The following is a 22,446-nucleotide window of genomic DNA, read 5'->3' on the forward strand; positions in this document are numbered from 1 at the left end:
CACCCAGACAGAACTCCTCCCTCTCTACCCTGCCCTAGTGAGGCCACACCTGGAGCACTGGGCTCAGTTCTGGGCTCCCCAGCTCAAGAGAGACAGGGGGACTGGAGAGGGTCCAGTGGAGGTTGAGGTGATGCTGATAGGCCTGGAGCATCTCTGTGAGGAGAAATGTTCCAGTCCCCTAATCCTCTCCACAGTCCTTTTCTGTCCCCTCTCCAGCAATTCCCTGTCCTTCTTGAAGCAGGAAGCCCAGAACTGGATGCAGCATTCCAGATGTGGCCTCACCAGGGCAGAGCAGAGAAGGAGAAGATCCTCCCCTGACCTGCTCATTTCCTTATCCCATCCTGCTACCGGCAGGTGCTGGAGCAGGGTCAGCGCTCACCCGTGGGCACTCAGAGTTGGAACAGGAGGGGGATAAAGAAAGAGGGACAGGGAGAAGGAATCCTACTTCTCCTTTTTTTTTTGGTTGTTGTTGTTTTCTGCTTCCTCTCTCTCTTTTTTCCCCCTCCCCTCCTGCCCCAAAAGGCAGAAAGACAAACCACGAACAACATAATTGCCGAAATGCGGCGTGTAATAATAGCTATTCAGGAGCTGATCATTCATATTAAACAGGGTGAAGCAAGCTCCTCATTTGCATGTGGGAGATGATATGCATTTCAAAAGTCATTTCCTCAGGGTATATGACTGACATTAATTCCCCTGGGGAGCTGCTGGCTCCATCCTGCCGTCCCAGGGCTCCCGAACCCACGCGGGGGGACGCGCCGGCAGCTGCACCGGGGCTTGGGGTTAAGAGGCTGGCTGGTGGGGCTTGGGAAGATGGAGCTGGGGTGCTGGAGCACTGTCAGAGCTTCCCAAGGAATCACAGAATGGGAGGAGCTGGAAGGGACCTCTGGAGGTCGAGTCCAAGAGCTCTGCCAAAGTAGGGGCACCCAGAGCAGGTCGCACAGGAATGCATCCAGAAGGGTCTTGGAAGCTCTCCAGAGAAGACTCCACAGCCTCTCTGGGCAGCCTGCTCCAGGCCTCCAGCAGCCTCACACCAAAGAAGTTTCTCCCCTTGCTCAGATGGAACCTCCTGGCTTCCAGTTTGTGCCCTTTGCTCTGTCCCTGGGCACCACTGAGCAGAGTCTGGCCCCAGCCTCTTGCCCCCCACCCTTTATCTCATGCTAAGCACTGCTCAGCTCCCCTCTGGGGCTGCTCTTCTCCAGGCTCTCTGTCCCAGGGCTCTCAGCCTTTGCTCCTCACAGAGCTGCTCCAGGCCCTTCAGCATCCTCGTAGCCTACACTGAACTCTTTGCAGCAGTTCCCTCTTGAACTGAGCAGCCCAGAGCTGGACACAATACTCCAGCGGTGTCCTCAGCAGGGCAGCAGGAGGGATCAGGAAAGGCTGGATGCTGACCTATGGATGCTGCACTTGGCACAAAGAAAACCCCTGGAAGACAGAAAACCACTTTCTGCCCTCAAAACCTGCAGCTGCTCCTTCCCACCTGCCCAACACCAGCCAGGGTCCTGCAGAAACACTAAATTATTGCTGCTCCTGTTCTCATTCTCCCTCTGAAATCCACACTCAGCCCGGGGTAAACCAGGCTCTGCCCACGGCCAGCAGTCCCCAGGCAGCACCACGGCCAGGATCTGATCAGGATCCAACCAGGGATTGGACTTTCACAAGGAGAAGAGGAACATCCCAGAGTTAGCTACAGCAGGAAGTAGTAAAAAAGGGAAAAAAAAAAGAAGCAAGAGCAAAGTTTCTGGAAAGGATGTCAAACTTTCCTGGCTTCAGGGCACAAATTGAAGCTGAGCTATTGGGAATTAGGAGGAAATCTCTCTTCTGCTGGAGGAGCTGCAACCAGAGGATTGCTCCGTGCAGCCCTGCCAGGGGAGGGCTGCTGGAGCAGATGGAACTGGTGCCAGGGTCCAGCCGGTGATTCCCTCAGCCTGGGACACACCAGGCCAGTTGGGTTCCCTCTCCAAGTCCAGTAAAACTCAGCTTCCCCTTCACAAACCCTGCTGGGATCCTGCACTCCCTGGCTTCCCAAGGCTGCAAGGGAAGTCATCAAGGGAAGTCAGAATAATAATGAAAAGATTTCCATTCACATAAAAGTTTTACAAAACCTTAAAGAAGAGAGCGAGGGAGGAGAAAAAAGAAGCCCAAAGCCAGTGTCTGGAAGGTTATAAAAGTCGATTTACATTGGGAAGGAGTTGGCTTTCCAGCCAGGACTGAGCTGGGATGAGTGAAGCTGTGCTGGGAAGAGCCAAAGCCATGCGCGAGAGCTGGAGCCCAGCACACGCAGCCGGGAGGGCTCTGCAGCATCCCAGCTCCTGCTTTGCATCTGGAGCAGCTCAAACACAGGCAGTGGTTCAGGGATTCTCCAGCCCTGGGTATCCAGAGAGGTCTAATGAGGATCAGACCTTCCCCCAGGCGTCAAAGCAGCGACTGTGTCCAGACAGCCACCGCGGAAGATCCAACACCCAGATAAAGTGGAGGGGGAATGGCTTAGCTGAAAAGGGGAGGGGAAGACTCCCCTCTAACGGCAACGGAGGGGCAGAAGCTGTGCGAATGGATTGCGGCTTGCCCCCTCCCAGACTCCAAACCCCCTCCCTGACTCCAAACCCCCTCCCTGACTCCAAACCCCCTCCCTGACCAAGCTCTCTGCCTTCCCCTCTCCCCCTTTTACTCCTCCATGCACTTTTCGCAGGACAAAGAGAGGGAAGCAGCCTCACAAACGGAGAGAGGAATCCCCCTGCCTTCAGCAGCACCATATGGCAACGAGAGCATATTAATTACCAGGGCTTTTAATTAACAGTTGCTTCATCAGAGCAGTAACACTGCCTTGACATCCCCTGACTCGCTGCTAACCTGCGCGGTGCTCTCCACGCCAAGGCATCAATTCACTTTTATTGACATCCCCCCCCAAAACGGGCACCATACCAGCCGCTGCCAATTAGCACCTCCACACTCTCTAATTAGCACAATTAACAGCCTGATGGATGCCCAGAGCTTCCCTGCAAAGGAGGGTGCAGCTCAGCTGGCTGAGCTGTTGGACATGGCTCCTGTTGCATACACATGTGCCCGGCCTGCGTGTGCCATGCTCCCCAGGGGCCCACAGGAGCAATGTCAGTGTCATGCCAGAGGGCTTGGCATCTCCAAGGAGCCTGGCATGAGGGTTGGACTTGACCTCAAAGGACTGCTTCAACCAAAATGGTTCTTTGATCATCACATAGCCTGGAATCACTGTGGAGCCCAGGGTCACCGTGGAGCCTGGCACAGCCATGGAGCCTGGCATCACCACGAGGCCTGGCATCACCACGGAGCCTGGCTTTGCCAAGGAGCCCGGCATCACTATGGAGCTTGGCATCACCATGGAGCCCAGCATCACCACGAGGCCTGGCATCACTGCAGAGCCTGGCTTTGCCAAGGAGCCCAGCATCACTATGGAGCTTGGCATCACCATGGAGCCTGGCACTGCCACACAGCCTTCCCAAGCCCCAGCAGCAAAGGCAGGATGGATGCTTGAGCCTCAAAGCAAAGCTGTGCCCCCAAGGCCGTGGGGTCTCCAGCGGCAGGAAGGGGACACAGAGCATTTCCAGAGGTTTCTGCCCCAAAGCTGTACCCAGCCCCAGCCACAGCGATGCCACTTCCCCACCCGGCCCAGCTGCATGGGCAAGAGAATCAGAGAGAGCTGCTCAGCCCCTGGGAGCTGCAGAAGAGTCACAGCCAGGACCCTGAGCTCCGAAGAAGCAATTCCCTCAACAGCTACTTTAGCTGCTCCTCCTATTTTTAAACACCCCAATTCTGGAGCCCTCAGGGGCTCCCTAACTTTGGGCTGCCCTTCACAGGCTGCAGCAGGAGCCAGCACCCTGGGCACCTCCCTCCTGCTGTCCCTGTCCTCAGGCTCAGAGCAGAGGGTGCCCCTGGGCCTCATTTTCCCCAGCTGCAAACCAAGAGAGCATCCCCAGCTCAAAGCCACCAGCGCAGAGGAAACAGCCTCAACTTGCAGCAGGGGAGGTTTAGGTTGGACAGGAGGAGCAGTTTCATCACCAAAAGGGTCATCCCCACCCCTGGAGGGGACTCAGAGCTGTTTGGATGGGAACCTGAGGGCCCTGGCTGGGTACTTGGGGATGCTGGGGGGGATGGTTGGACTCCCTGACCCTGAGGCCTTTTTCAACCAGGTGAGTCTATGATTCTGGGGGTACTCGCAGATGATGGAGGAGCACAGACCATCAGGAGTCCTGCAGGATGCTCCTCTGCATGGCTGGGAGGAGAGGAGGACTCAGGGGAGCTCGATCCCAGGCACTGGCTCTGCTCCAAGCTGCAGGAAGTTGAGCAACCTGCCCGTCCAGATCCGACCCCTCGGAGGCTCTCGGAAGTGGCTCACTAATCTTGAAAGGCTTTGGCTTGAGGAGAAGCAGCAGCCAGGATTGCTCTGAGTGCCTTTTTACCCTTTAATTAACACATAAACACATGGAAATGTGGAAAGGGGATTAAAATAAAAGTCTGGGGGAGCTGAACCGAAGCTGGAGCATTACTGTAAATTAGAAAAGGTTTAAGGAAGCAAGGAGTGGCTAAGCCTGGGCACTGCTTTAATGGGATCTCACCTCTGGGCACTTTCATCTCCCACTTTCATCTCTCTCCCAGCAACTTGACTGGGAAGAGGAACCTCTGGGCCCTGACTGCTGGGCAGATCTTTACTGACTTTGGCATCCTGGCTACACTCACCAGGTACCAGTGAGCATCAGGCAGCAGAGAGCACTTGCTGCTCCACAGAAATGAAGCAAGGATGACCACAGTGAGGGTTTCCCCCCCAGAAAGGTGGGCACCAAAGAGCCAGGAAAGCATCACCAAAGGGAGAAGCAGCCCTTGAGACTGTGCCATGCTGGTCAGCAGGACACAGCACTGCTGCCTGCGTCCTCACAAGGCTACCTCTCTGAAGTCCATCTCCTTTGGAGCATCCCTTGACCTCCAGAGCTCTCACCCATGCACTGATGCCCTCAGAGCACCCTCTGCCAGCCAGAGCTCTCACCCATGCACTGGTGCCCTCAGAGCACCCTCTGCCAGCCAGAGCTCTCACCCATGCAGAGGTGCCCTCAGAGCACCCTCTGCCAGCCAGAGCTCACAGCCATGCAGAGGTGCCCTCAGAGCACCCTCTGCCAGCCAAAGCTCACAGCCATGCAGAGGTGCCCTCAGAGCACCCTCTGCCAGCCAGAGCTCTCACCCATGCAGAGGTGCCCTCAGAGCACCCTCTGCCAGCCAGAGCTCTCACCCATGCAGAGGTGCCCTCAGAGCAACCTCTGCCAGCCAGAGCTCACAGCCATGCAGAGGTGCCCTCAGAGCACCCTCTGCCAGCCAGAGCTCACAGCCATGCAGAGGTGCCCTCAGAGCACCCTCTGCCAGCCAGAGCTCACAGCCATGCAGAGGTGCCCTCAGAGCACCCTCTGCCAGCCAGAGCTCTCACCCATGCAGAGGTGCCCTCAGAGCACCCTCTGCCAGCCAGAGCTCTCACCCATGCAGAGGTGCCCTCAGAGCACCCTCTGCCAGCCAGAGCTCTCACCCATGCAGAGGTGCCCTCAGAGCACCCTCTGCCAGCCAGAGCTCTCACCCATGCAGAGGTGCCCTCAGAGCACCCTCTGCCAGCCAGAGCTCTCACCCACACAGCGGCAAGGACACCCTGATGGTCACCAGCTCCGTGGGAGATCCTCCACTCGCTGCCCACCGGGGGCACAGGGCATCGTCCCTGGGGACACCCATGGCTGGCTGGCACTGCTCCCATTTGCTGCCAGGCTTCAAGGAACACCAAAGCCCTCCAGCCTGGACGTGGGGCTGGCAGGAGGTGGGCACGGCCGGTGCCAGGCTGGTGGCAGGCACGTGCCGGGTGCCATCCTCCTGGCTCCGAGGATGTGCTCTTGAAAAGCTAAAAAACAACCACCCCAAACCCCCCAACACCAAAACAAAAACCACAAGAGACAGAGAGGAAAGGGGAAAAAAAGGAGCCCCACTCCATCTCATTAAGAAAGTAAACACAAGAGCCGTCTAAGTGTCTAATTAAGCTTCTAATTAGTCCCTGCTTGTTACTAATGCAAATTAGATTACGCCGCTTAACTACAGCATGTCCACAACACCCTTGTTAATTGCGGCCTTTTGAAATTAAATTACTCCCTAATTAGCATATCAAAGCCATTGATTCGGAGCCAGGAAAGACGAGGGCAGGAGGAAGCCGAACGCCAAGTTTTGTTAATCAGGGACATCTAATTAAGTAGTGACGTGGCGCACGGGGGGCTCCTGCCTCGCCGCTCCAAAGCCTCATGCGTGGGCGCACAGGGGACCCCCGACCCCGCCTGTGGTGGTCTGCACCCAGCCTGGGTCGTCGCCGCCGTGGCAGAGCATCCCTGCGGGTCCGAGCTGCATCCCGATGGATCCAAGCTGCGGGCGAGCAGCTCCAGGAAGCTGCTGTGGAGCTACACCTGTGGGTCATGGTGCCAGCGGCCAGCCCTGGCATCAGGGAGGGAGGTTAAAGCAGACCTCAATTTCTCCTCCCCCCCTCAGTCTGCTTTCCTTTTGCCCAATGTGCTCCAAACGGGAATTCAAACGGAAAAACGTCCCAGAGCGTAGGCACAGCCCTGCAGCCCCTCACACTCCTGGGGCAGGGTCTCCCCTCATCCCCAGCCTGCTGCAGAGCAGCTCTCCATCCTCAGCAAACCCGCAGGGGAGCAGAGAAGGTATCCAGGTGAGGATGGGCAGGGCTAGGAACGGGCACCAGCATCTGTAGGACCCCCGAGTCCAGCCTGGCACAAGAAGTACCTGCCGGGATGGGATGGCAGGAACAGCACATGGCACAGGGGAGGGATGCCCACACCGGTGGCCCTGGCATCAAATCACCCTTTGCCCAGGGCTCCAGACTGCGTGGGACAGTGAACAGCACAGTGGGGGATGCCTGCAGTGGTGGCCCTGGCATAAAGTCAGCTCTCACCCAGGGCACCGGACTGGATGGGGAGAGCATATGGCGATGCCCTGGCATCAAATCACCTCTTGCTCAGGGCACCAGACCAGGTGCCATCCCTCACTCCCGCGGCCCGTGGCCGTCAATGAGTGTCCAGCTCAGGTCTGTTCTTCAGAGAGAGCAAATCCCCGAGCGGGGATGCCCTTAGCACATCCTCCCCTTAGCACCAAACTCCCGCAAAGCCTCCGGCCCCAAATTCACGCCGGGACAGGAGGGAGGCACCAGGGAAGAGAACGGAGCTAAAGGTACCCAGGGCGGATTCACTCCAAGGAGAGCAAAACCGAAGCGACCTCCTAATTTTGAAGTGATTTCACCAAGTTCCTGACTGACCTAATTCTCTGCAGTCTGCAACTTTCCCTCTCTCTCTCTCTCTTTTTTTTTTCGGTTTAAAGAGGTGGGAAGGGAAAAAAAAAATAAAGGGGCGAAGATTGGAAAAGTTTAATAGAGGGAGAAAAAGTCTATTAAGAGCCAAAAAAAGAGCAGGCAGAAAGCAGGCAGCTCATCTCGGGGGAAGAGTGGAAATAGGAAAGAAAGGCAAATCGCTTCTCCAGCTGCCGAGACAGAGGAGGAGAATAGAGAGGCTGGGAGAGAAGGAGCTGTGCACTCCGCATTGAAAAGAGGGAGATTCAAATGAAATCTCCAATATCCCCCGCGAAAGAAAGGAAGAAAAGAGGGACCCTGGCCGCTTTGCTGCGCCGAGAGATTGCTAAAGCCTCAACTTTCTTTTCTCTTTCCCCCCAGCTTCGGAAGTTATAGGAGAGAGGGATGAGAGAAAGGAAAGGTGGAGGGGGGGGGGAGAAGAAAAAATAAAGAGGTCTTTAATACAAGAGGAACTGAAGGGAATAGGAGAGGAGGGGAGGGGGGGAGGGAAGAGAGAAAGTTTTATTCATTTATTTTATGAGCCGAGTTAAAAAAATAAATATATATATATATATAATATAGCTTAAAAAAAGAGGCAAAGAGTTTTCATCGAGTCAGAGTGTTTGGAAGCGGCGGCAGAAAGGAGGAGAGAGAGAGAGAAAGAGAGAGAGAGGGGAGCGCGCAGCAACTAAGAACAGAAGGGCCAGCTCCAACCACCCGCCGTACGAGGCTCTCTCCCAAGCAGATTCAATTAATTGATAACAAGAGGCATCAAATTAATTTTTCAAGGATGTTAGATTTTGATGAAGGGAAGGAAAAGGGGGGAAAAAAAAAAAAAAAGAGAGGGGGGGGGAAAGAAAAAGAAGAAGAAATCTCTCTGATTTTAATCGGGGCGGCGTTTAAAAGGCATAAATGAATATCCCTTTCTAATCATCTGAGGCGCCGAGGAAGCACCGAGCAGTTAAGGCGAACATTCAAATCGTTTAATTAGGGGGGGGGGGGAGGGGGGAGGGGAGGTGGGTGTGGAGGCTGAGGGGAGGTGGCCGTGGGGGGGGTGGGGAGGGGCCCCCGGGGTTTGCTTTATGAAGAAATTATTTTTAACCTCCTTTCTTTCCAGCATCTTTTGCTCTCTTCAACCTCCCTCCCTCCCAACCGCCTCGGCACAGCGCTCGTGAAAACCTCTCTCAGAGGTCTGGTTTGGGTTGGTTGTTTCTCCTCCCTCCCCCCAATTCGAATAGAGACTGGTCCCCAGCACAATCTAATTATCATCTAAAAATGATAATGAATTGGGGGGGGGGGGGGGGGGAAATCATAGGGAAGAAGAGGGAAAAAAAAGACTCCAAACTCCCAGGGAAAGAGAGGGAAAAAGGCAGGAAGGAGAATCTGTGATTTCCCAGCTGGCTGTTAGAGCTGCTCTGCACTTCCACATGGGATGGGGGGGCTCAGGTAGGGAGGAACTCTCAGCACAAACATCCTCCCCTCCCTCCCCCCCCTCCCCCTGCCCTTAAAATCCTATTAAAATAATTAAAAGCCCCTCCCCTGGCTGTGGCATGGGACAGGGCATGGGGGGAGCAGAGCCTGAGCCCCCAGGCTGTGGTGGCAGGGCCAGGATGGCAGCCACCATCCACAGGCAGCCTGGACTGTGGTGCGAGTGTGTGCACAAGTGTGTGCACAAGTGTGTGCCCAAGTGTGTGCCCAAGTGTGTGCCCAGCTGCAAACTTGCTTGTGCACACCTCCCCATGCATGCATCTGCACACACATGCAGCTGCTCAGGCTACTGCATCACATCCATGGCCCCAGTGAGCCTCCTCAGCATCACTCCCCCACCCAGCACCACCACCCAGGACAGGACCAGCAGGGCACCAACATCTTGCCAAGGCTCCCCTGGCATCTCCCTGTAACTCCCAGCTCAGACTGAAGTCTCTCTCCACTCACCCAGCTCAGGCAGCTGGTTTTTAGCCACTCACACAGCCTGTCCACTGCAGCACCCCACCAGGGACACAGCCCTGAGCCCACCTGGGACACACAACAGGCCCCACTTGGGCCCTGCACACACACAACAGGCCCCCAGATCACCTGCCTCACTTTGGCACCAACAGCCCAAACGTGCTCCAGTACTCACTAGTGTCCCCATCACGGCACCTGCCTGCCACAGCCATGGCAGCTGGAGGAAGAGGAAGATTCTTCTTCCTCTTGGACAGAGCCATGAAGGACATTGCCCCATGCAAGCTGAGGAAGAGGAGGGCTCTGGGAAGCATCCTGGCATGCTCAGAAAAGAGATGCCCACAGCACTGGCATCCGACACCCCTGGGAATGGCAAAGGCAGTGGCAGGGCAGGGGAAGGCTCCCAAGCAAGGCTGTGTGGAAATGAAACCAAGCTCCCCTCACTCCATCCTTCAGGGGAGGCTGCAAAGGGTGAGGGCAGAGCTGGGGAGGAAGAAGATGACCTGGAGCAGATGAAGGATAAAGGGGAGCAGGATGAGGAGCAATGTGGGGCAGGGAGGAGCCAGCACTGGCACACAACCTCCTGGTCAGAACCCAAGTGAGGTTTTCCAGCTGAGCTTGAGGGATGTCAGGCAGGAGAGTGCTGAAAGTCTCTTCTGGCCTTTGAATAATCCAAAGGGGAGAGGCAAAACAAAACACCCAAACAACTCAAGCCATGGCTCCTGCTGAAGGGGAGCAGGAAGTCAGCTGCCCCAAGTTTCCCCAGGCTCCCTCATGCCTGTGCACAAATCCATCCCCAAAGCGCTCTGCAAGGTGCTGCCTGCTGCTCCCCGCTGCAAGCTCCTTTCTGTGCAGGAGAGGCCTGGTTCCCATCCAGAAATTCTGCTGCTCAGGAGAAGGGAGATGAAAAATGACCATGTGTGGGGAGAACTATCTTTAGGCATCTCCAAACTCCTGGTCTGAAGTCCATTTTCTCACATCCAGGTCAGAGGAAAGCAGAACCCGAGGCCAGCTCTGCCTCGCAGCCACGGCCAGAGCAGCTCTCAGCACTTCCAAACTTCCTGGTTGTATCCTGGCTCCATCTCACATGGACTCAACAGCTTCCTGGGCTGCCTGGCACATCTCCTGGGCACCTGGCACACCCCTGACAGCCTCAGCACCCACATGGAGCAAACCACAGCCACGGAGACAAACCTGGCTCCTGCCAGCCCCAAGCTCTCTGCTCAGAGCAGCGACTGGAGCAGCGCAGCAGCTTCTCTGGTGCTCGCTGCAAAGCCAGGAAGCAGCTTGCTCAGAGAGGCTTCACCAGGGATGGTGAGGGGTGGCCACGAGGCCACAGCACCCACAGGAGGGGTTGGGAAGGTGCATTTAGCATTTTGGGTGCTCAGGAAGTGAACAAAGCTCAGCGGAGAGGCACCGAGCATCCCTCTGGCTGGGGAAAGGGATGCCCCACACAGACCCTGTGCTGAGGGCAGAAGATCTCCCTGTGACCTGCAGGAGCCACACTCAGCTGCCACAGCCCCTTCCCAGGAGAGCAGCCCCCTCCAGCACCCACAGCATCAGCCCCAGCTCTGGATGCAGCAGGAGCTGCTCTGCTCAGCTCCCGGGGGCACAGCAGCCACCTCCATGGCCTCAGCATCCCTCTGGGGTGCTGTCAAGGTGGCATCACAGGAAGGTGATCTGGTCCCACAGCATCACTCTGGTGTCACCCACAGCATTCCTGGGTCATGCCAACCCATCCAGGCACACCCCCAGAGCTCAGCCCTTACCACACCACACAGCACCCAAATCCCTGCTTTATGGACTGGGAAGGATGAAGTGGATGGAGGTGCTCAGCACCTCCTGAGCCCCTGATCATCCTGGGCAGGAGGTGATGCTTCCTCCTGGGGACAGCCAGAGCCCCAGCTCAGTGTGCAACGACTCCCAAGAGCAGCACACACAGGTGGCTGCTGATGCTCCAGGCCAGCAGTGGCCATGCTGCAGGGGCCCAGGAAGCCACTGGCACCTTGCCCCTGCGGTGGGACAGGCAGCACTGTGCAAATCCAGGGCATCATTGCCATTAACGTGGTGTTGGCAGCACCCCTGCTGCAAAGCACCCTGGCAAAACGGTGCCATCCCTCCCTGCACCTCTCCTACAAATGTTCCTCCTCCTTTAAAGGATTAGGTGAGGATTCACCACCCTGCACCTTGCCCAGGCCCTCAGCTCTCAGCTGCCAAATCCCAGGGGCCCTCCCTGCAAGCACCCATGGGTGCAGGGGCAGAAATGGGCTCAAGGTAGCCACTGCCCAGCTGGCTCCCAACGTGTGCCCCCTGCCCAGAGGGGACTCACTGATGGGAACAGCAGCAAAGGATCCCCAGCAGCAGCTTGGGCATCACAAACTGCTTCCTTCAGCAGGGAACCCAGAACCCCTCCAGCCCAGGGCACCACGTACCTGTGGGCAGATACTGGGTGGCAGGTGACAGTGCCCAACTCAGGCTGGGTGCCCACATGGGAAGCCTCAGTGCAAGTCCCACCACGACTGCACCACAACTCCTGGCTCCCCAGGCTCCACAATCAGGTCACATCCTCTTCCCGTGGCTCCTTCTGAGGCAGGGTCACACACAGCCCCCTCCCACTGTAACCTCCTGGGTGCTCCAAGACCACTGCCTGCAGGACACGGTGCCATGGGGTCAGCAGCAGCCACCCCACACACAGACATCAACCCAGGGAATGTCTCCCTTCCTCCTTGCACCACAGATCCTCCTCTCGTGGTGAAGGCAGCGGCACCAGGACAGCATCAGGCAAGGCATGAAGCTGACAGCCTGGGTCACCAAGCCCTGCAGGGACACAGCCCAGCTCCTTGCCCACTCCACAAGCTCCTGGCATGTGCCCACACTGGCAGCCCCAAACCCCAGATTATTACTTTAAACCTCCAGCTAAGGCCAGCAACTCTCTGCTCGTTCCCAGCCCCAGGGCCGTTCCCAGAGCATCTGCAACAGCGAGGAGCAGAGGAGGTCTCTGCTGCGGTGGGAAAGGACCAACCCTGCGCTGGAGGGAGATGCACAGAGGACAGGGGTCGGTCTGTCTGTCTGTTCCTCTCCCAGACAGACAGGCACAGCTGCCATGGCCCCCTGCAGCAGCCCCAACCTGCAGCTGGAAATGCAGTGGCACCTCCTGCCCCGGGACACAGGCGCTGCCTGGGCTCCATCGGAGACCTCTTCCAACCAAAACACCTCCAGGAGGCTGGAAGGGACCAGATGTCACCAACCTTCCCCACCTCCAACATCCATCCCCAGAGGAGCCCCCTTGCCTGCTCTGCTTCATCTCTCACCTCCCTCAGCCTCTGGCCTTTTAACTAGAGGCTCATTTATTTTGGGGTGAAAACCGCTCGTTTTGGCACCGTCAGCAGGGTGATGTAAAAGAAGTGGTGGCTGCCCTGCCAGCTCTGCCCCTCGCTGCTCCCTGGGCCAACACCCAGCATGGAAACTCGTCCCTGAGAGCAAACCTTTTCCCCAAGGCCAAGCTGCCCAGGACCCCCCCCCCCGCCCCCCACCTGTGCCAAGCCACCGGCGCTCCAGAAAGGGACTTTTCACCCCCGGGTATTTTAAAGCCACCAGCTCCATAACTGAGGGGAAATGGCCCTGGCACTGCTTTTCCCCAGCTGGCACTGCCGGGGTGGTACCTGCGCGGTGTGGGAAGGAGGCAGCAGCGTTTGGTCTGCGGAGGGAGCTGCTCCGACAGCCCCGGAGTTTGACCCAGATCTGGAGCTGTGGCTCCACTTCCCGGGTTCAAAAAGACATTTGGTCAGGACTTGAGCCTGTCAGCATCAAGGGAGAGACTTCAAGGGGTTTGGAAAGAGCCCTCAAGAGCAGACCCTGCTTTAAATAAAGCCCGGGTTTAAAAGGGGCAACGGGAACAAGCCGAAGGGAGCCATGAGCAGGGAACGACCCTGACTGCCGCCGCGTTCGGAGAGACCCCAGCAGCCTCCCAGGCAGGCAGAGACCCAGGAGCAGAAGCCAGACTGGTCCCTGCAGCACCCAGCACCACTGCCAGGGCCAGGAGAGGAGCCAGGCAAATTCAGAGCCTCATTCCAGCACAAATCTTCTGCCAGTTGCTACGGTGAAAGAGGGATGAAACGATCCTGCTGTGGATCCACAGGAGCAGAGCTCAGCCAGAAGTCCCTTCCCAGGGTTTCTCCGGTATGCTCTCATCCCTACCCCTCACCAGGATGGATTCTAGGGCATTTTCCTCCTGTTTCTTTTGGAAGGGCATTGCCTGGGCATCTCTCCTCACCAAAGCACACAGTAACCCCCAAATCCAGGGAGATTTCCCCAGGGCTGCAGATCTTGGCTCTCACTCACCCACTCCATACACAGCAGCAACGTCCCACACTGCAGCCCTCACGTCCCTGCCCCAGCCAGAAACCAGGTCCCCCTGCACCCAGTGCATGCCAGGGGCCTTTGCTCTCCCACTGCCGACCCTCCCAAGGGGCTCCATCAGCCAGGTGTGACACACAACCACCTCCCTTCAGCCCCCAGCTGATGCAGCACAGGAGCTACTGGAGTCCTGCAGGCTCTGGAGACGCAGCCACCTTCTCTTGCCCTTTGCACAGGAGGTGACTGAGCCCTGCCCCGAGGACAGAGAGGACACCACATCCTCAGGCAAAGTTCCAGCACCTTCCCTGAGTGCTTTTAGTGCTGTTATCCCTATCCTATGGTCTGCTCCAGAAACCAGGATAGCTCTGAACCCAGACAGCTTTCCACAAGGGCAGAACCTGCCTCCTCCTCTCCTTCACCTGACTCCATCCTGGCACAGTCAGGGGGTTTGCAGCTGTGCCTGTCACAGCACATTTCCAAAACCCACACTTCCTGCCACAAAAGTTCTGGGACACTTTCCCTCACAGCCCAACTTTGCTTCCTTCCCTTCTTCCATCTTCAACAAGCCCAGCGATGCCACAGCAGTGTGGCAGCAAAGTGTCCCCTGCCGTTCCTCACCGTCCCAGCCAAGCATCCCATCCCCTAGGAGCTGGGGGTGCAGCCATCAGAGAAGCCAGGAGCCAGGGCACCTCCGAAGCCCCATGCCCCAGTGGGGTTTGGAGACAGCCCTGCAGCCAGCAGCATCCTCCCAGCAGCACTCAGCACTGTGTGGTCGAATCTGGATTGCTCATGCTGGAAATCCCATCCCATGGTGGCCAACTCAGCCAGCCTGGCAAGACCTTGGCATGTGGCAGGTGGCACCACGCCGAAGCACAAGCTCACTGCAAGCTCCAGCACAGCAGCAAGGGCTCCCTGGGCTGAGCGGCAGGGGCAGAAAGTCACTGGGCAAACACATCGCTGCTAATGGGCCACAGTGGACAGCCTGCAGGCAGAGAACCAAAGGCGAGAGGCCAGCAGGAGGAGGAGATGCTCCTGGGTAGATGAGATCCCAACACATCCTTCACTCAGGAGCACAAGTCCTGGCTTCACGTTTTGCATCAAGCAACCTACCTCAGGCCTCCTTCGGCTGCCCCTCTCTCCTAAGGCTGAGGACATCTTATACCAAGCCTGGGACAGCTTCTCCTAGGTAGTCCCAGTCCAGATCTTGCTACAAGCAACCAAATCCAGGCTGGTCCCTGGCTCGCAGCTTCACAACAAGCAGGCAAAAAGAAAAACACTCACCCACAATCTACACTTTAAACCAAGAGCTGGAGGAAGCAAGCTAATGGCCAGAGGGGTTGGGGTCAGGGCTTTGATGGTCCCTGGCCCCCGAGGCCACTCTTCAGCACGACCTGCAGCTCGCCCTGCCTGAGCTCTCGCTGCCCCGCACGGCACCGTTGGTGTTTTATGCCTTTATTAGCCTCGGAGCAGTTAAATCCCACCAGATAAAGCCAGCTCCACCAGCGAGCTGCCAAAGGTGTGTTGAAATCAGTTGTTCCCACACCTCCTGCTCCGGGCGAGCAGCTCATCCCGGCCGCTTCCCGACACAGCCCCGGGGGTGATCGGTGTCCGAGCGAAAACACCTCCAGGGATGGCATCTTCCCGAGCCTCTGGAGCTGCCAAACAGCCCACACCACACACAGAGCATATACCCAGCACACAAGGGTCTTCCTCATTCTCCTCCTCCTCCCTGGGGGGCTGCAGCTCCCCACCACCCCCATCCACGTTTCCCGTCCGGCTGGTGCCAGCTCCCCGCCGAAGCCGATCACGTGGAGGACGTTTGCCAGCGAAGCAGAATAAACAGCTCCCAAACCACCTCCAAACGAACCCCCCCGCCCCCCGGGATCCTTTTCCTACTCTGGCACCTTAAAACGAAATATTTGTTCTGCACTTTTCCATGGTTTTGAGAATAACTTTCCCGAAGGAAGAGTTGGTTTCTGGCACCTTCCGAAAAACGTCTCCAGGAGCCCCGGTGGAAGCTGAGAGCAGGGGAAATGTCCTCCCACAGCCGCCCCCACTCCCTGTTTTGCTAACAAACAACCAACCAGGACCTGGGGAACAGCAGCACAGGGGGAGGGCTCCCACCAGCACACACCGCAAAAGACTTTTGGTCAACTTGCCAGGGCACGGGAGCCGGTGGCAAGCGGCACCCGGAGCTGGCAAGCTCCGAGCCCGGCTCGCTTCCCCCGAGCTCAGCAGATGGCAAACACGGGAGGGTTTGCCCTTAAAATTAAAAAAAGGAGGAGAGGGAGGGAAAAAAGAGAAAGAGTAAAAAGGGAGAGGATCTTGACTCCGTGCCAAGCTCTTTGCCGTCGCAGGGCTCTCCTGCCCGGGCACCCCGGTACCGTTACCGCCAGCCCCGTGTCCACGTCGGTGCCGCCGGCGCAAGGCATCGTAATCCCTTAATGACTTCCCTCAAGCTCCAGCCCCAGATTTAATCTCTCCTCCAGGAGAATCTTTATGGAATAAAACGTGGCAAGCAGGCAGGCAGACAGACAGACAGGCAGGCAGGCAGGTCGTGTTTCCCTCCGCAGCATCGTGCTGCCGACCTCCGAAGGGAGCAGCTCTCCTCCTCCTCCTCCTCCTCCGCTGCCTCTGCCTCTTCATTCTTCCCCTTTCCCGATGCCGTTCCGCTTCCAAAACCATTTTTATCCCGGGCAGGCTGATTACCAACACCACGCTGGATGATGGAGACTGACCTTTGCGATTGCCAAAAAGGGTTTAAATTAGGAAAAGTTAAAAAAACAACAAACCCAAACTAGCAGCCTCGGAGCTGCCTCTCTGCTGCAATTTACACAACAGACACTTGCAGCGCGGGGCGGGGGGGAGCTGGTGGAAAAATAAATTCGGAAGTTTTTCAAGCTGTGCCCAGCCCCATCTCGATCCCTAAGCTGGGTTTGAGGTTAGAAGGCGCAGCACAGCCAGCGAAAGGCCAGCTGATAAGATGGGTGCCCCACGCCGCTCTCCCAGCCGCTGGCACAGAAGCCAACTCCACCAGCCAAAGCTCCGGGGCCAGCCCCACACGGTCACAAGCTGGATGGCACCTTGCTGCCAAACTGCTGTCAGGGCCTCTGGGTTATTTTCCAGAGTAGCTACTCCTGCGATCCTCTCAGGTGCCTGGGGGCCTTCCGAGGTAGCACGGGGAGGAGGATTTTCACGCTGCCGAGGCGGACGCACGGCTTCCCCGAGCTCCCAGGGCTTTGGCAGTCTGATTTCTCCTCCTTTCCCTTCCCTCTTCCTGCTAACACAGAGTTTGTCCCTCCAAGGGGAGGATGCTCACGATGCATGCCCTCCGGGGCAGGACTGAGCGCTCCCCTCCAGCCCCACCGAAGCCCCGCGGCCGCGCTGCTGAGGCTGGAAATCAAAGAGGACGGGACAGGAAATTTCAACTTTCCACTCCCGGCAGCGGCAGGTGATGGGGGGAGGCAGCAGGGTCGCTCCGGGAGCCCTGGTGCAGAGCGAGACACAAACTCAGGATGGCTCTGGAAGAGGAAGCTGGGAACCCCCCTGCACCCCGAGAAGATACTGAGATGCCAGCGGCGGGGATCAACCCTACAAGACCTCCACAAGCCACCTGCCAGCCACAATCCAGAGCTCTTCCCAGGCATCCAAACCGCTACAGGGAAGGGGGACATGGTGGGGAAATCACCCCCAGGTTTCCTCTCCACAGATATGAGGATTTCCCTCGGTACTTCAGGCCACCAAACCCCACTCTGCAGCGGGAAGCGCGCCGCAAAGAGCCATAAATTACAGCCTATTACTTTTAAACGAGCGAAAGAAAAGCCGGGACTGGGGGGGGGGGTGGAATCTCCGGGCTCTCCCGCCTTTCTCCAGCGGGAAGAATGAGCCCCATTCCCAAACTGGGGCACAGCTCACCCCCCACCTTGCTGCTACAAAGGCAAACTCAGCACCGCACCTCTCCTCCTCCAACTCGCTCCCACCCCCCTTTCACCCTCCCTGCCGGATCAACAAGGAAAATAAAAAAAAAAGGAAAGAGGGGGGGGAAAAATAATATAAATATAAAAGGAGAGACCCCCCCTGAAAGGCTGAGCTTTGCCGCCCCCCCCCCCCAGCCCCACAGCGACACACAAACAGCAGCAGGCTCAAAGCATCTCCCCCCCCCCCTCCCCTCTCCAGCGGCAGAAAAGAAAAGCTGCCGAGCTCTCCGGGCAGCAACTTCACAACTGAGTGCACTCGCATTCCTGCCGGGTTATTAGGAGAGAAAGGGCGAGGGCCCGCAGGAGAGATTTTCGTGTCACTTGGTTTTGATCCACTGCACAGATTTTTTTTTGGGGGGGCGGTGTTTTTAAGCACCTTTCTGCTCTTCCCTTCCCCAAAACCCCACACAAGGTACAGGCGAGCGGCGCCCGCCTGCCAGAGAGGTGCCCGGGGCTGCATGCGGTGTTTAGGGAGATATTGTAGATTAGGGGGTTTGGTGATTTGAGTATCACACCCCCCACCCACCCCCCCGCCGCCTTCCACCTCCCCCCAGCAGCAACTTTAATCCGTTTTCTTTCATTTCGCTCTGTTTGCTCAGCTTTCCCCCACCTCCCCGGCACGCCAAGCCCCAGCTCTCCCCTCAGCCGGCCCTTCCCCAGCGTCATCTCCTGCCCCAAACTGGCAAGTGGGAGCCACCCGCTGCTCCCCCTAACCCCACCAAGTGACACCCCAGGGGTGCACAGGTTCGGGGAGAGAGGGGGAAGGATTTTCCACACCGATTCCATTCTCCCACACTTCCCCCCCGCCCCAAGTCAAGTCCAACTTCACACTGCACAACGGAGCCAGTTCAGTTTTTATCGTGGGAGCGATGCTCAAACCTGATGCTCGGGATGGGGGCGGGGGAGGGGAACCCCCAACAAAAATCCCTCCACAACTACCTAATAAATTAAAATAGAAAATGAAATCTAAATAACTGCAAAGGAGAAGCTTCCAACTCTTCCGGGGAGAGCAGGAGGGTTCGGGAAGCCTCTTCCCTGCCTCGCCCCCAGCCCCACAAAGGGCAGAAGAAAGGCAGGAGGCAGCGAGGGCTTCACAACCCTGACAAAAGCTCCCCGGCTCAGCACAGGGAATTTTGTCCCTTCTGGATCCTCCCATCCCAGTCAAATTTAAGCAACCTGAAGAGCAGGGGGAGGGAAGAAAAACCCCGATAATCAATATCTATAATTTCCCCCAGAGCAATTCTTTTTGTTTTCCCTGTCCAGATAGGGGCGAGTTGGATTGGTTGTTTTTTTTTTTGGGGGGGGGAGAAAGTGAACTTCGAGATGGAGTGAAAAGAAAATAACAATAATCATTTTAAAAGCTTAATGAACGAAGAGTTAAATTTCACACGAACCTGCGATTTTGCTGCGTTTAATAGAGAGCATGAAGAGAAGGGGGGGGGGGGGGGGGAGGCTGGCGGGGGTTGGGGGGAAGGACACCCACGGAAAGGGAACACATCCACACCGGCACACAGAAGGAGCTGGGTCACGCTGCCGGGGTGAGACACATGTTGGGTTGATTTAACATCAAATGCCCTTCCCTGGCCCAGCGCCTGCCTCGGTGTAAATTTTTTAACACCCCAGAAGAAATTTGTCAGAGTAAATCCCGCTTCTGGTTTAGGTTAAAACCCAGCCCAAAGCTTTGGAATACAGAAACTAATAAAGGGTGGGGTGGGTATTTTTTTTTTTTGGTTATTGTATGCCCCACAGCTTTACAGCAGCGGAGGAGAAGGAGGAGTGAGGTCCTAATCCGCTGATAAGTTGGGGCTGAACGTGGTAGAAAGAGACAAATCTTTGGGTGTCGGGGAAAAAAAAAAAACCCAAGGGGTTGGAAGAGCTGCCTTGAAGTCAAGGAGTGATCCCAGGGAGGAATTTGGACACGAATTCCTCCAGGACTATATTAAGAGCAAAGGAAAGGGGGGAAGGGGGGGGGGGGGGGTCGAAAAGAAAAAAGAACAGAACAGAGTAAGTTTTCAAAGCAGGCACTTCCCGAGCACGAGTTCGCAGCCGCCGGTGAATTATTCCTGCTCTTCCCTCCACATGTTTTATCTCTGCTATAAAGCTCGCAGGAGGGCAGGAGGACACCGACAGCTCCTCACGGAGTTAGGGTTAGCTCCCCCCCCCCCCCCCCCCCCCCCCCCCCCCCCCCCTTTTTTTAAAGGGGAGAAAATAAAACTAAAAACATCCTCCCCCCCCAAAAAAAAAAAAAAGAGAAAAGAATCAGTCCCAAACGGAAAGAGAAAATCCAATTACGCTCCACTTGTGCTCCCGATCCACACCTCCGCCTGCCAACCCAAAGCAGATTTCCCACCACCGAAAGATTTCAGAGCCATCGGTTGCTAGCGCAGCACTTTCTCAAGTGCCTTTTCTTTTTTAGCAGGGGAGAAGGGGGAGAGGGGAAGAAGAGACAGAGGCGCGTTTGTTTATCAGCCGGAGCCGGGAGATGGCTCAGGGAAGAATGGGAACCGCTGAACTTTGCCAGCGCTGGGGCTGGGCGAGCATCTCGCAACGAAGGCGGACACTAGGGTGGGAAGGGGATGAAAGAGGCTGATCCAGGGCTCCCAGCGACCCGCTGCCAGCTTTGCTCAATGATTTTTACCCCGGAATTTCGGAACTCCCAGAAGAAGACGGCTCCAGAATAAAAACTCTTCCCAAACACATTATTATCGCTGATATTCTTAGCGGCCGCTGACGGCAGAGTCCTGCCCAGCTCACCAAGACCTCCCGCAGGCAGCGGACATCGTGGTGAGGCCACAAAGATTTCCCCCCCCACCCCCCCTCCAAAAAAACAACCCCTTGGAAAAACCGACCCCAGCCTCGCTCTCCTTTCAAAGGCGAACCAAAAGCTCCCAAACTTCGGGCGAGGCGCAGAGCCGGAGCTTCGCCGCGCAGCCAGCTCCCGTAACCCCCCCGCTCCGGAATTCAAACCTGCGGGAACGGCTTGGGAACAGCCTCCAGCTCCATCCGAAGCCGGGCGTTTGTCCTTCCTCTCCCCTCACCTTGCAGTTTGGGTTATGATTTTTTAGCCCCAGCGAAGGGTTTTCCCAGGGCTGCCGGCGCGATGCTCGGTCGGGCTGCAGGTTGGCGGCGGCGGCGGCTGCTGCTCCCAGGGATTACAAAACTTGGGATTGACTTATTGTATCTCAAAAAAAACAACAACAAAAAAGGGGAATTGCACCCATCGAGCTGCCTCTGGGCACGGAGCAGGCGGGCTGGGGGTGAGTAAAAACGCAATGGGAGTGAAGGGGAAAGGGTTTGAGAGAAACCCTCCCGAGCCCCCTCAAGCAGCTGGAATTAAACCCAAATTGCCGGGGAGAAAAGAGAGGCGAGGGGGAAATGGGAAGCATCAACAAAGGGATCCCAGGGACGGCTGGCGGGGCAGGGGCTGCCGTGCTCCCCCCTCTCTACACACACCGCCGTTATAACCTCCCCCCCGCCCAGTGCGGAGCCCCCCGTCCCGGGGATGCGGGACTCCGAGGCAGGTCTGGAGCCGGCACCGGCAGCGCGGTTCTCCCGGCGGAGGCAGTGCAAGTTTCCCGGTGCCCAAACGCCCCCTTCCCCCGAGGGGGGCTGCCCGACCCCGACACCTCCCCCCCCCCATCCTAAAACGCATCGGGGGGAGGGTGGGGGGTTTTGGGGGTGGGCAGCGGAGACCTCCGCACCCTACCGCCGCCGGGGCAGCCCCGGGCTCTGCGAACCGGGGGAGCAGCCGGGACCCCATAACAAGGACCCCCACCACGGCGCGCACCGAGCCCCCACACTGAAATCCCTGCCCCCCCCGCTCACCGAGTCCCCCGGCCCCGTTCCCTTTGTCCGGGCGCTGCAACAAACTTCCGAGCGCGGTGGGGACGGAGCCGGCGGAGGGGGTGGAACAGGGCACGGCACGGACCTGCCGGTGGGGATTTGGGGGGAGTGAGGGGTGTCCCGAACTCCCCCCCTCCCCCGGTAGCAGCTGCGGCGGGGCGGGGGCAGCGCTCACACCCCCGTGGGTGCGGGGACTCTCCCGTTCCCTCCCGCCCGGTCCCGCTCCGCTCTCACCCACCTTGTCTCGCCGAGCACCGGGGGTCCAGCGACGGGCATGCGGGGGCCGAACCGCCTCTCACCCACCCACCCCCCCCCGCCCCCCCCGGCCGTCTCTTCAGCTTCCCCCGAAAACTTCGACGGGGCGGCCGCGGCGGGGGCTTGCAGGAGTTCAGGAGCGGCTCGGCATGGCGGCGGCGAAGGAGGGGAGCTCCCGGGGTACCGGCGCCGCCGGCCCTGGCTCCCTACCGCGGCTGTTGGGCCGCACCGGGCCGTGCTGGAGCAGGGGGCAGCCCGGGGCCGGGCCGGGGCCGTGCGCGCCGCGCTCGGCTCAGCTCGGCGGGGCTCGGCAGAGCTCGGCTCAGCTCCGGTCCGGCTCCGGCTCAGCGGCGGCGGCAGCGCGGGCGCGGCGGCGCGGGGCGGGCACCGGCCCTACCATAGTTCCTCTAAAGCAGGTGCAGTCGCTTTCCCCGCCTGGGTCCCCCCCAGCACGTTCCTCCTCCAGGGGGTGGGTGCACACCCCCCCTGCCCGCCCTGCTCTATTTTGAGGAGGGGGACACGGACACACACCCCCAACCCAGCAAGACGTGCCCCAGGCTCTTCCCCTCTCCCCGCGCCGTGTTTTGCTCATTAACACCCGCACTAATTGGTTTCTGCTGAGGTTGGTCCCCCCGGGCACGGCGGGGCTGTGAGGACGGCAGGAGGTGGGGTGTGGGAGGGAAACTGAGGTATGGGGGTCTTGGGAGAGGAGGAGGGGGGCAC

At 57.9% G+C, this 22,446-nt stretch overlaps 1 protein-coding gene across 3 annotated transcripts in view; it reads right to left on the reverse strand.

The window, feature by feature from the left end:
- Nucleotides 1–22,059, reverse strand: part of FOXP4 (forkhead box P4) — a 68,258-nt gene extending 46,199 nt beyond the window's left edge. Inside the window, exon 1 of one of the 3 annotated variants that reach the window (XM_068159783.1) lies at nucleotides 21,707–22,059. The gene's annotated coding sequence lies outside the window, so the exon portion shown is untranslated. Of the gene's footprint in view, nucleotides 1–20,663; nucleotides 20,807–21,706 lie in introns of those variants that run through there. The other 2 variants (XM_068159785.1, XM_068159784.1) reach the window with 2 other exon arrangements.
- Between the last annotated feature and the right edge of the window lie 387 nt (nucleotides 22,060–22,446).

The sequence above is a fragment of the Melanerpes formicivorus genome, unplaced genomic scaffold (assembly GCF_026170545.1).
Source record: "Melanerpes formicivorus ecotype bairdi unplaced genomic scaffold, bMelFor1.0.p_v2 SCAF_46, whole genome shotgun sequence".
In the NCBI taxonomy this organism is placed as follows: Eukaryota; Metazoa; Chordata; class Aves; order Piciformes; family Picidae; genus Melanerpes; species Melanerpes formicivorus.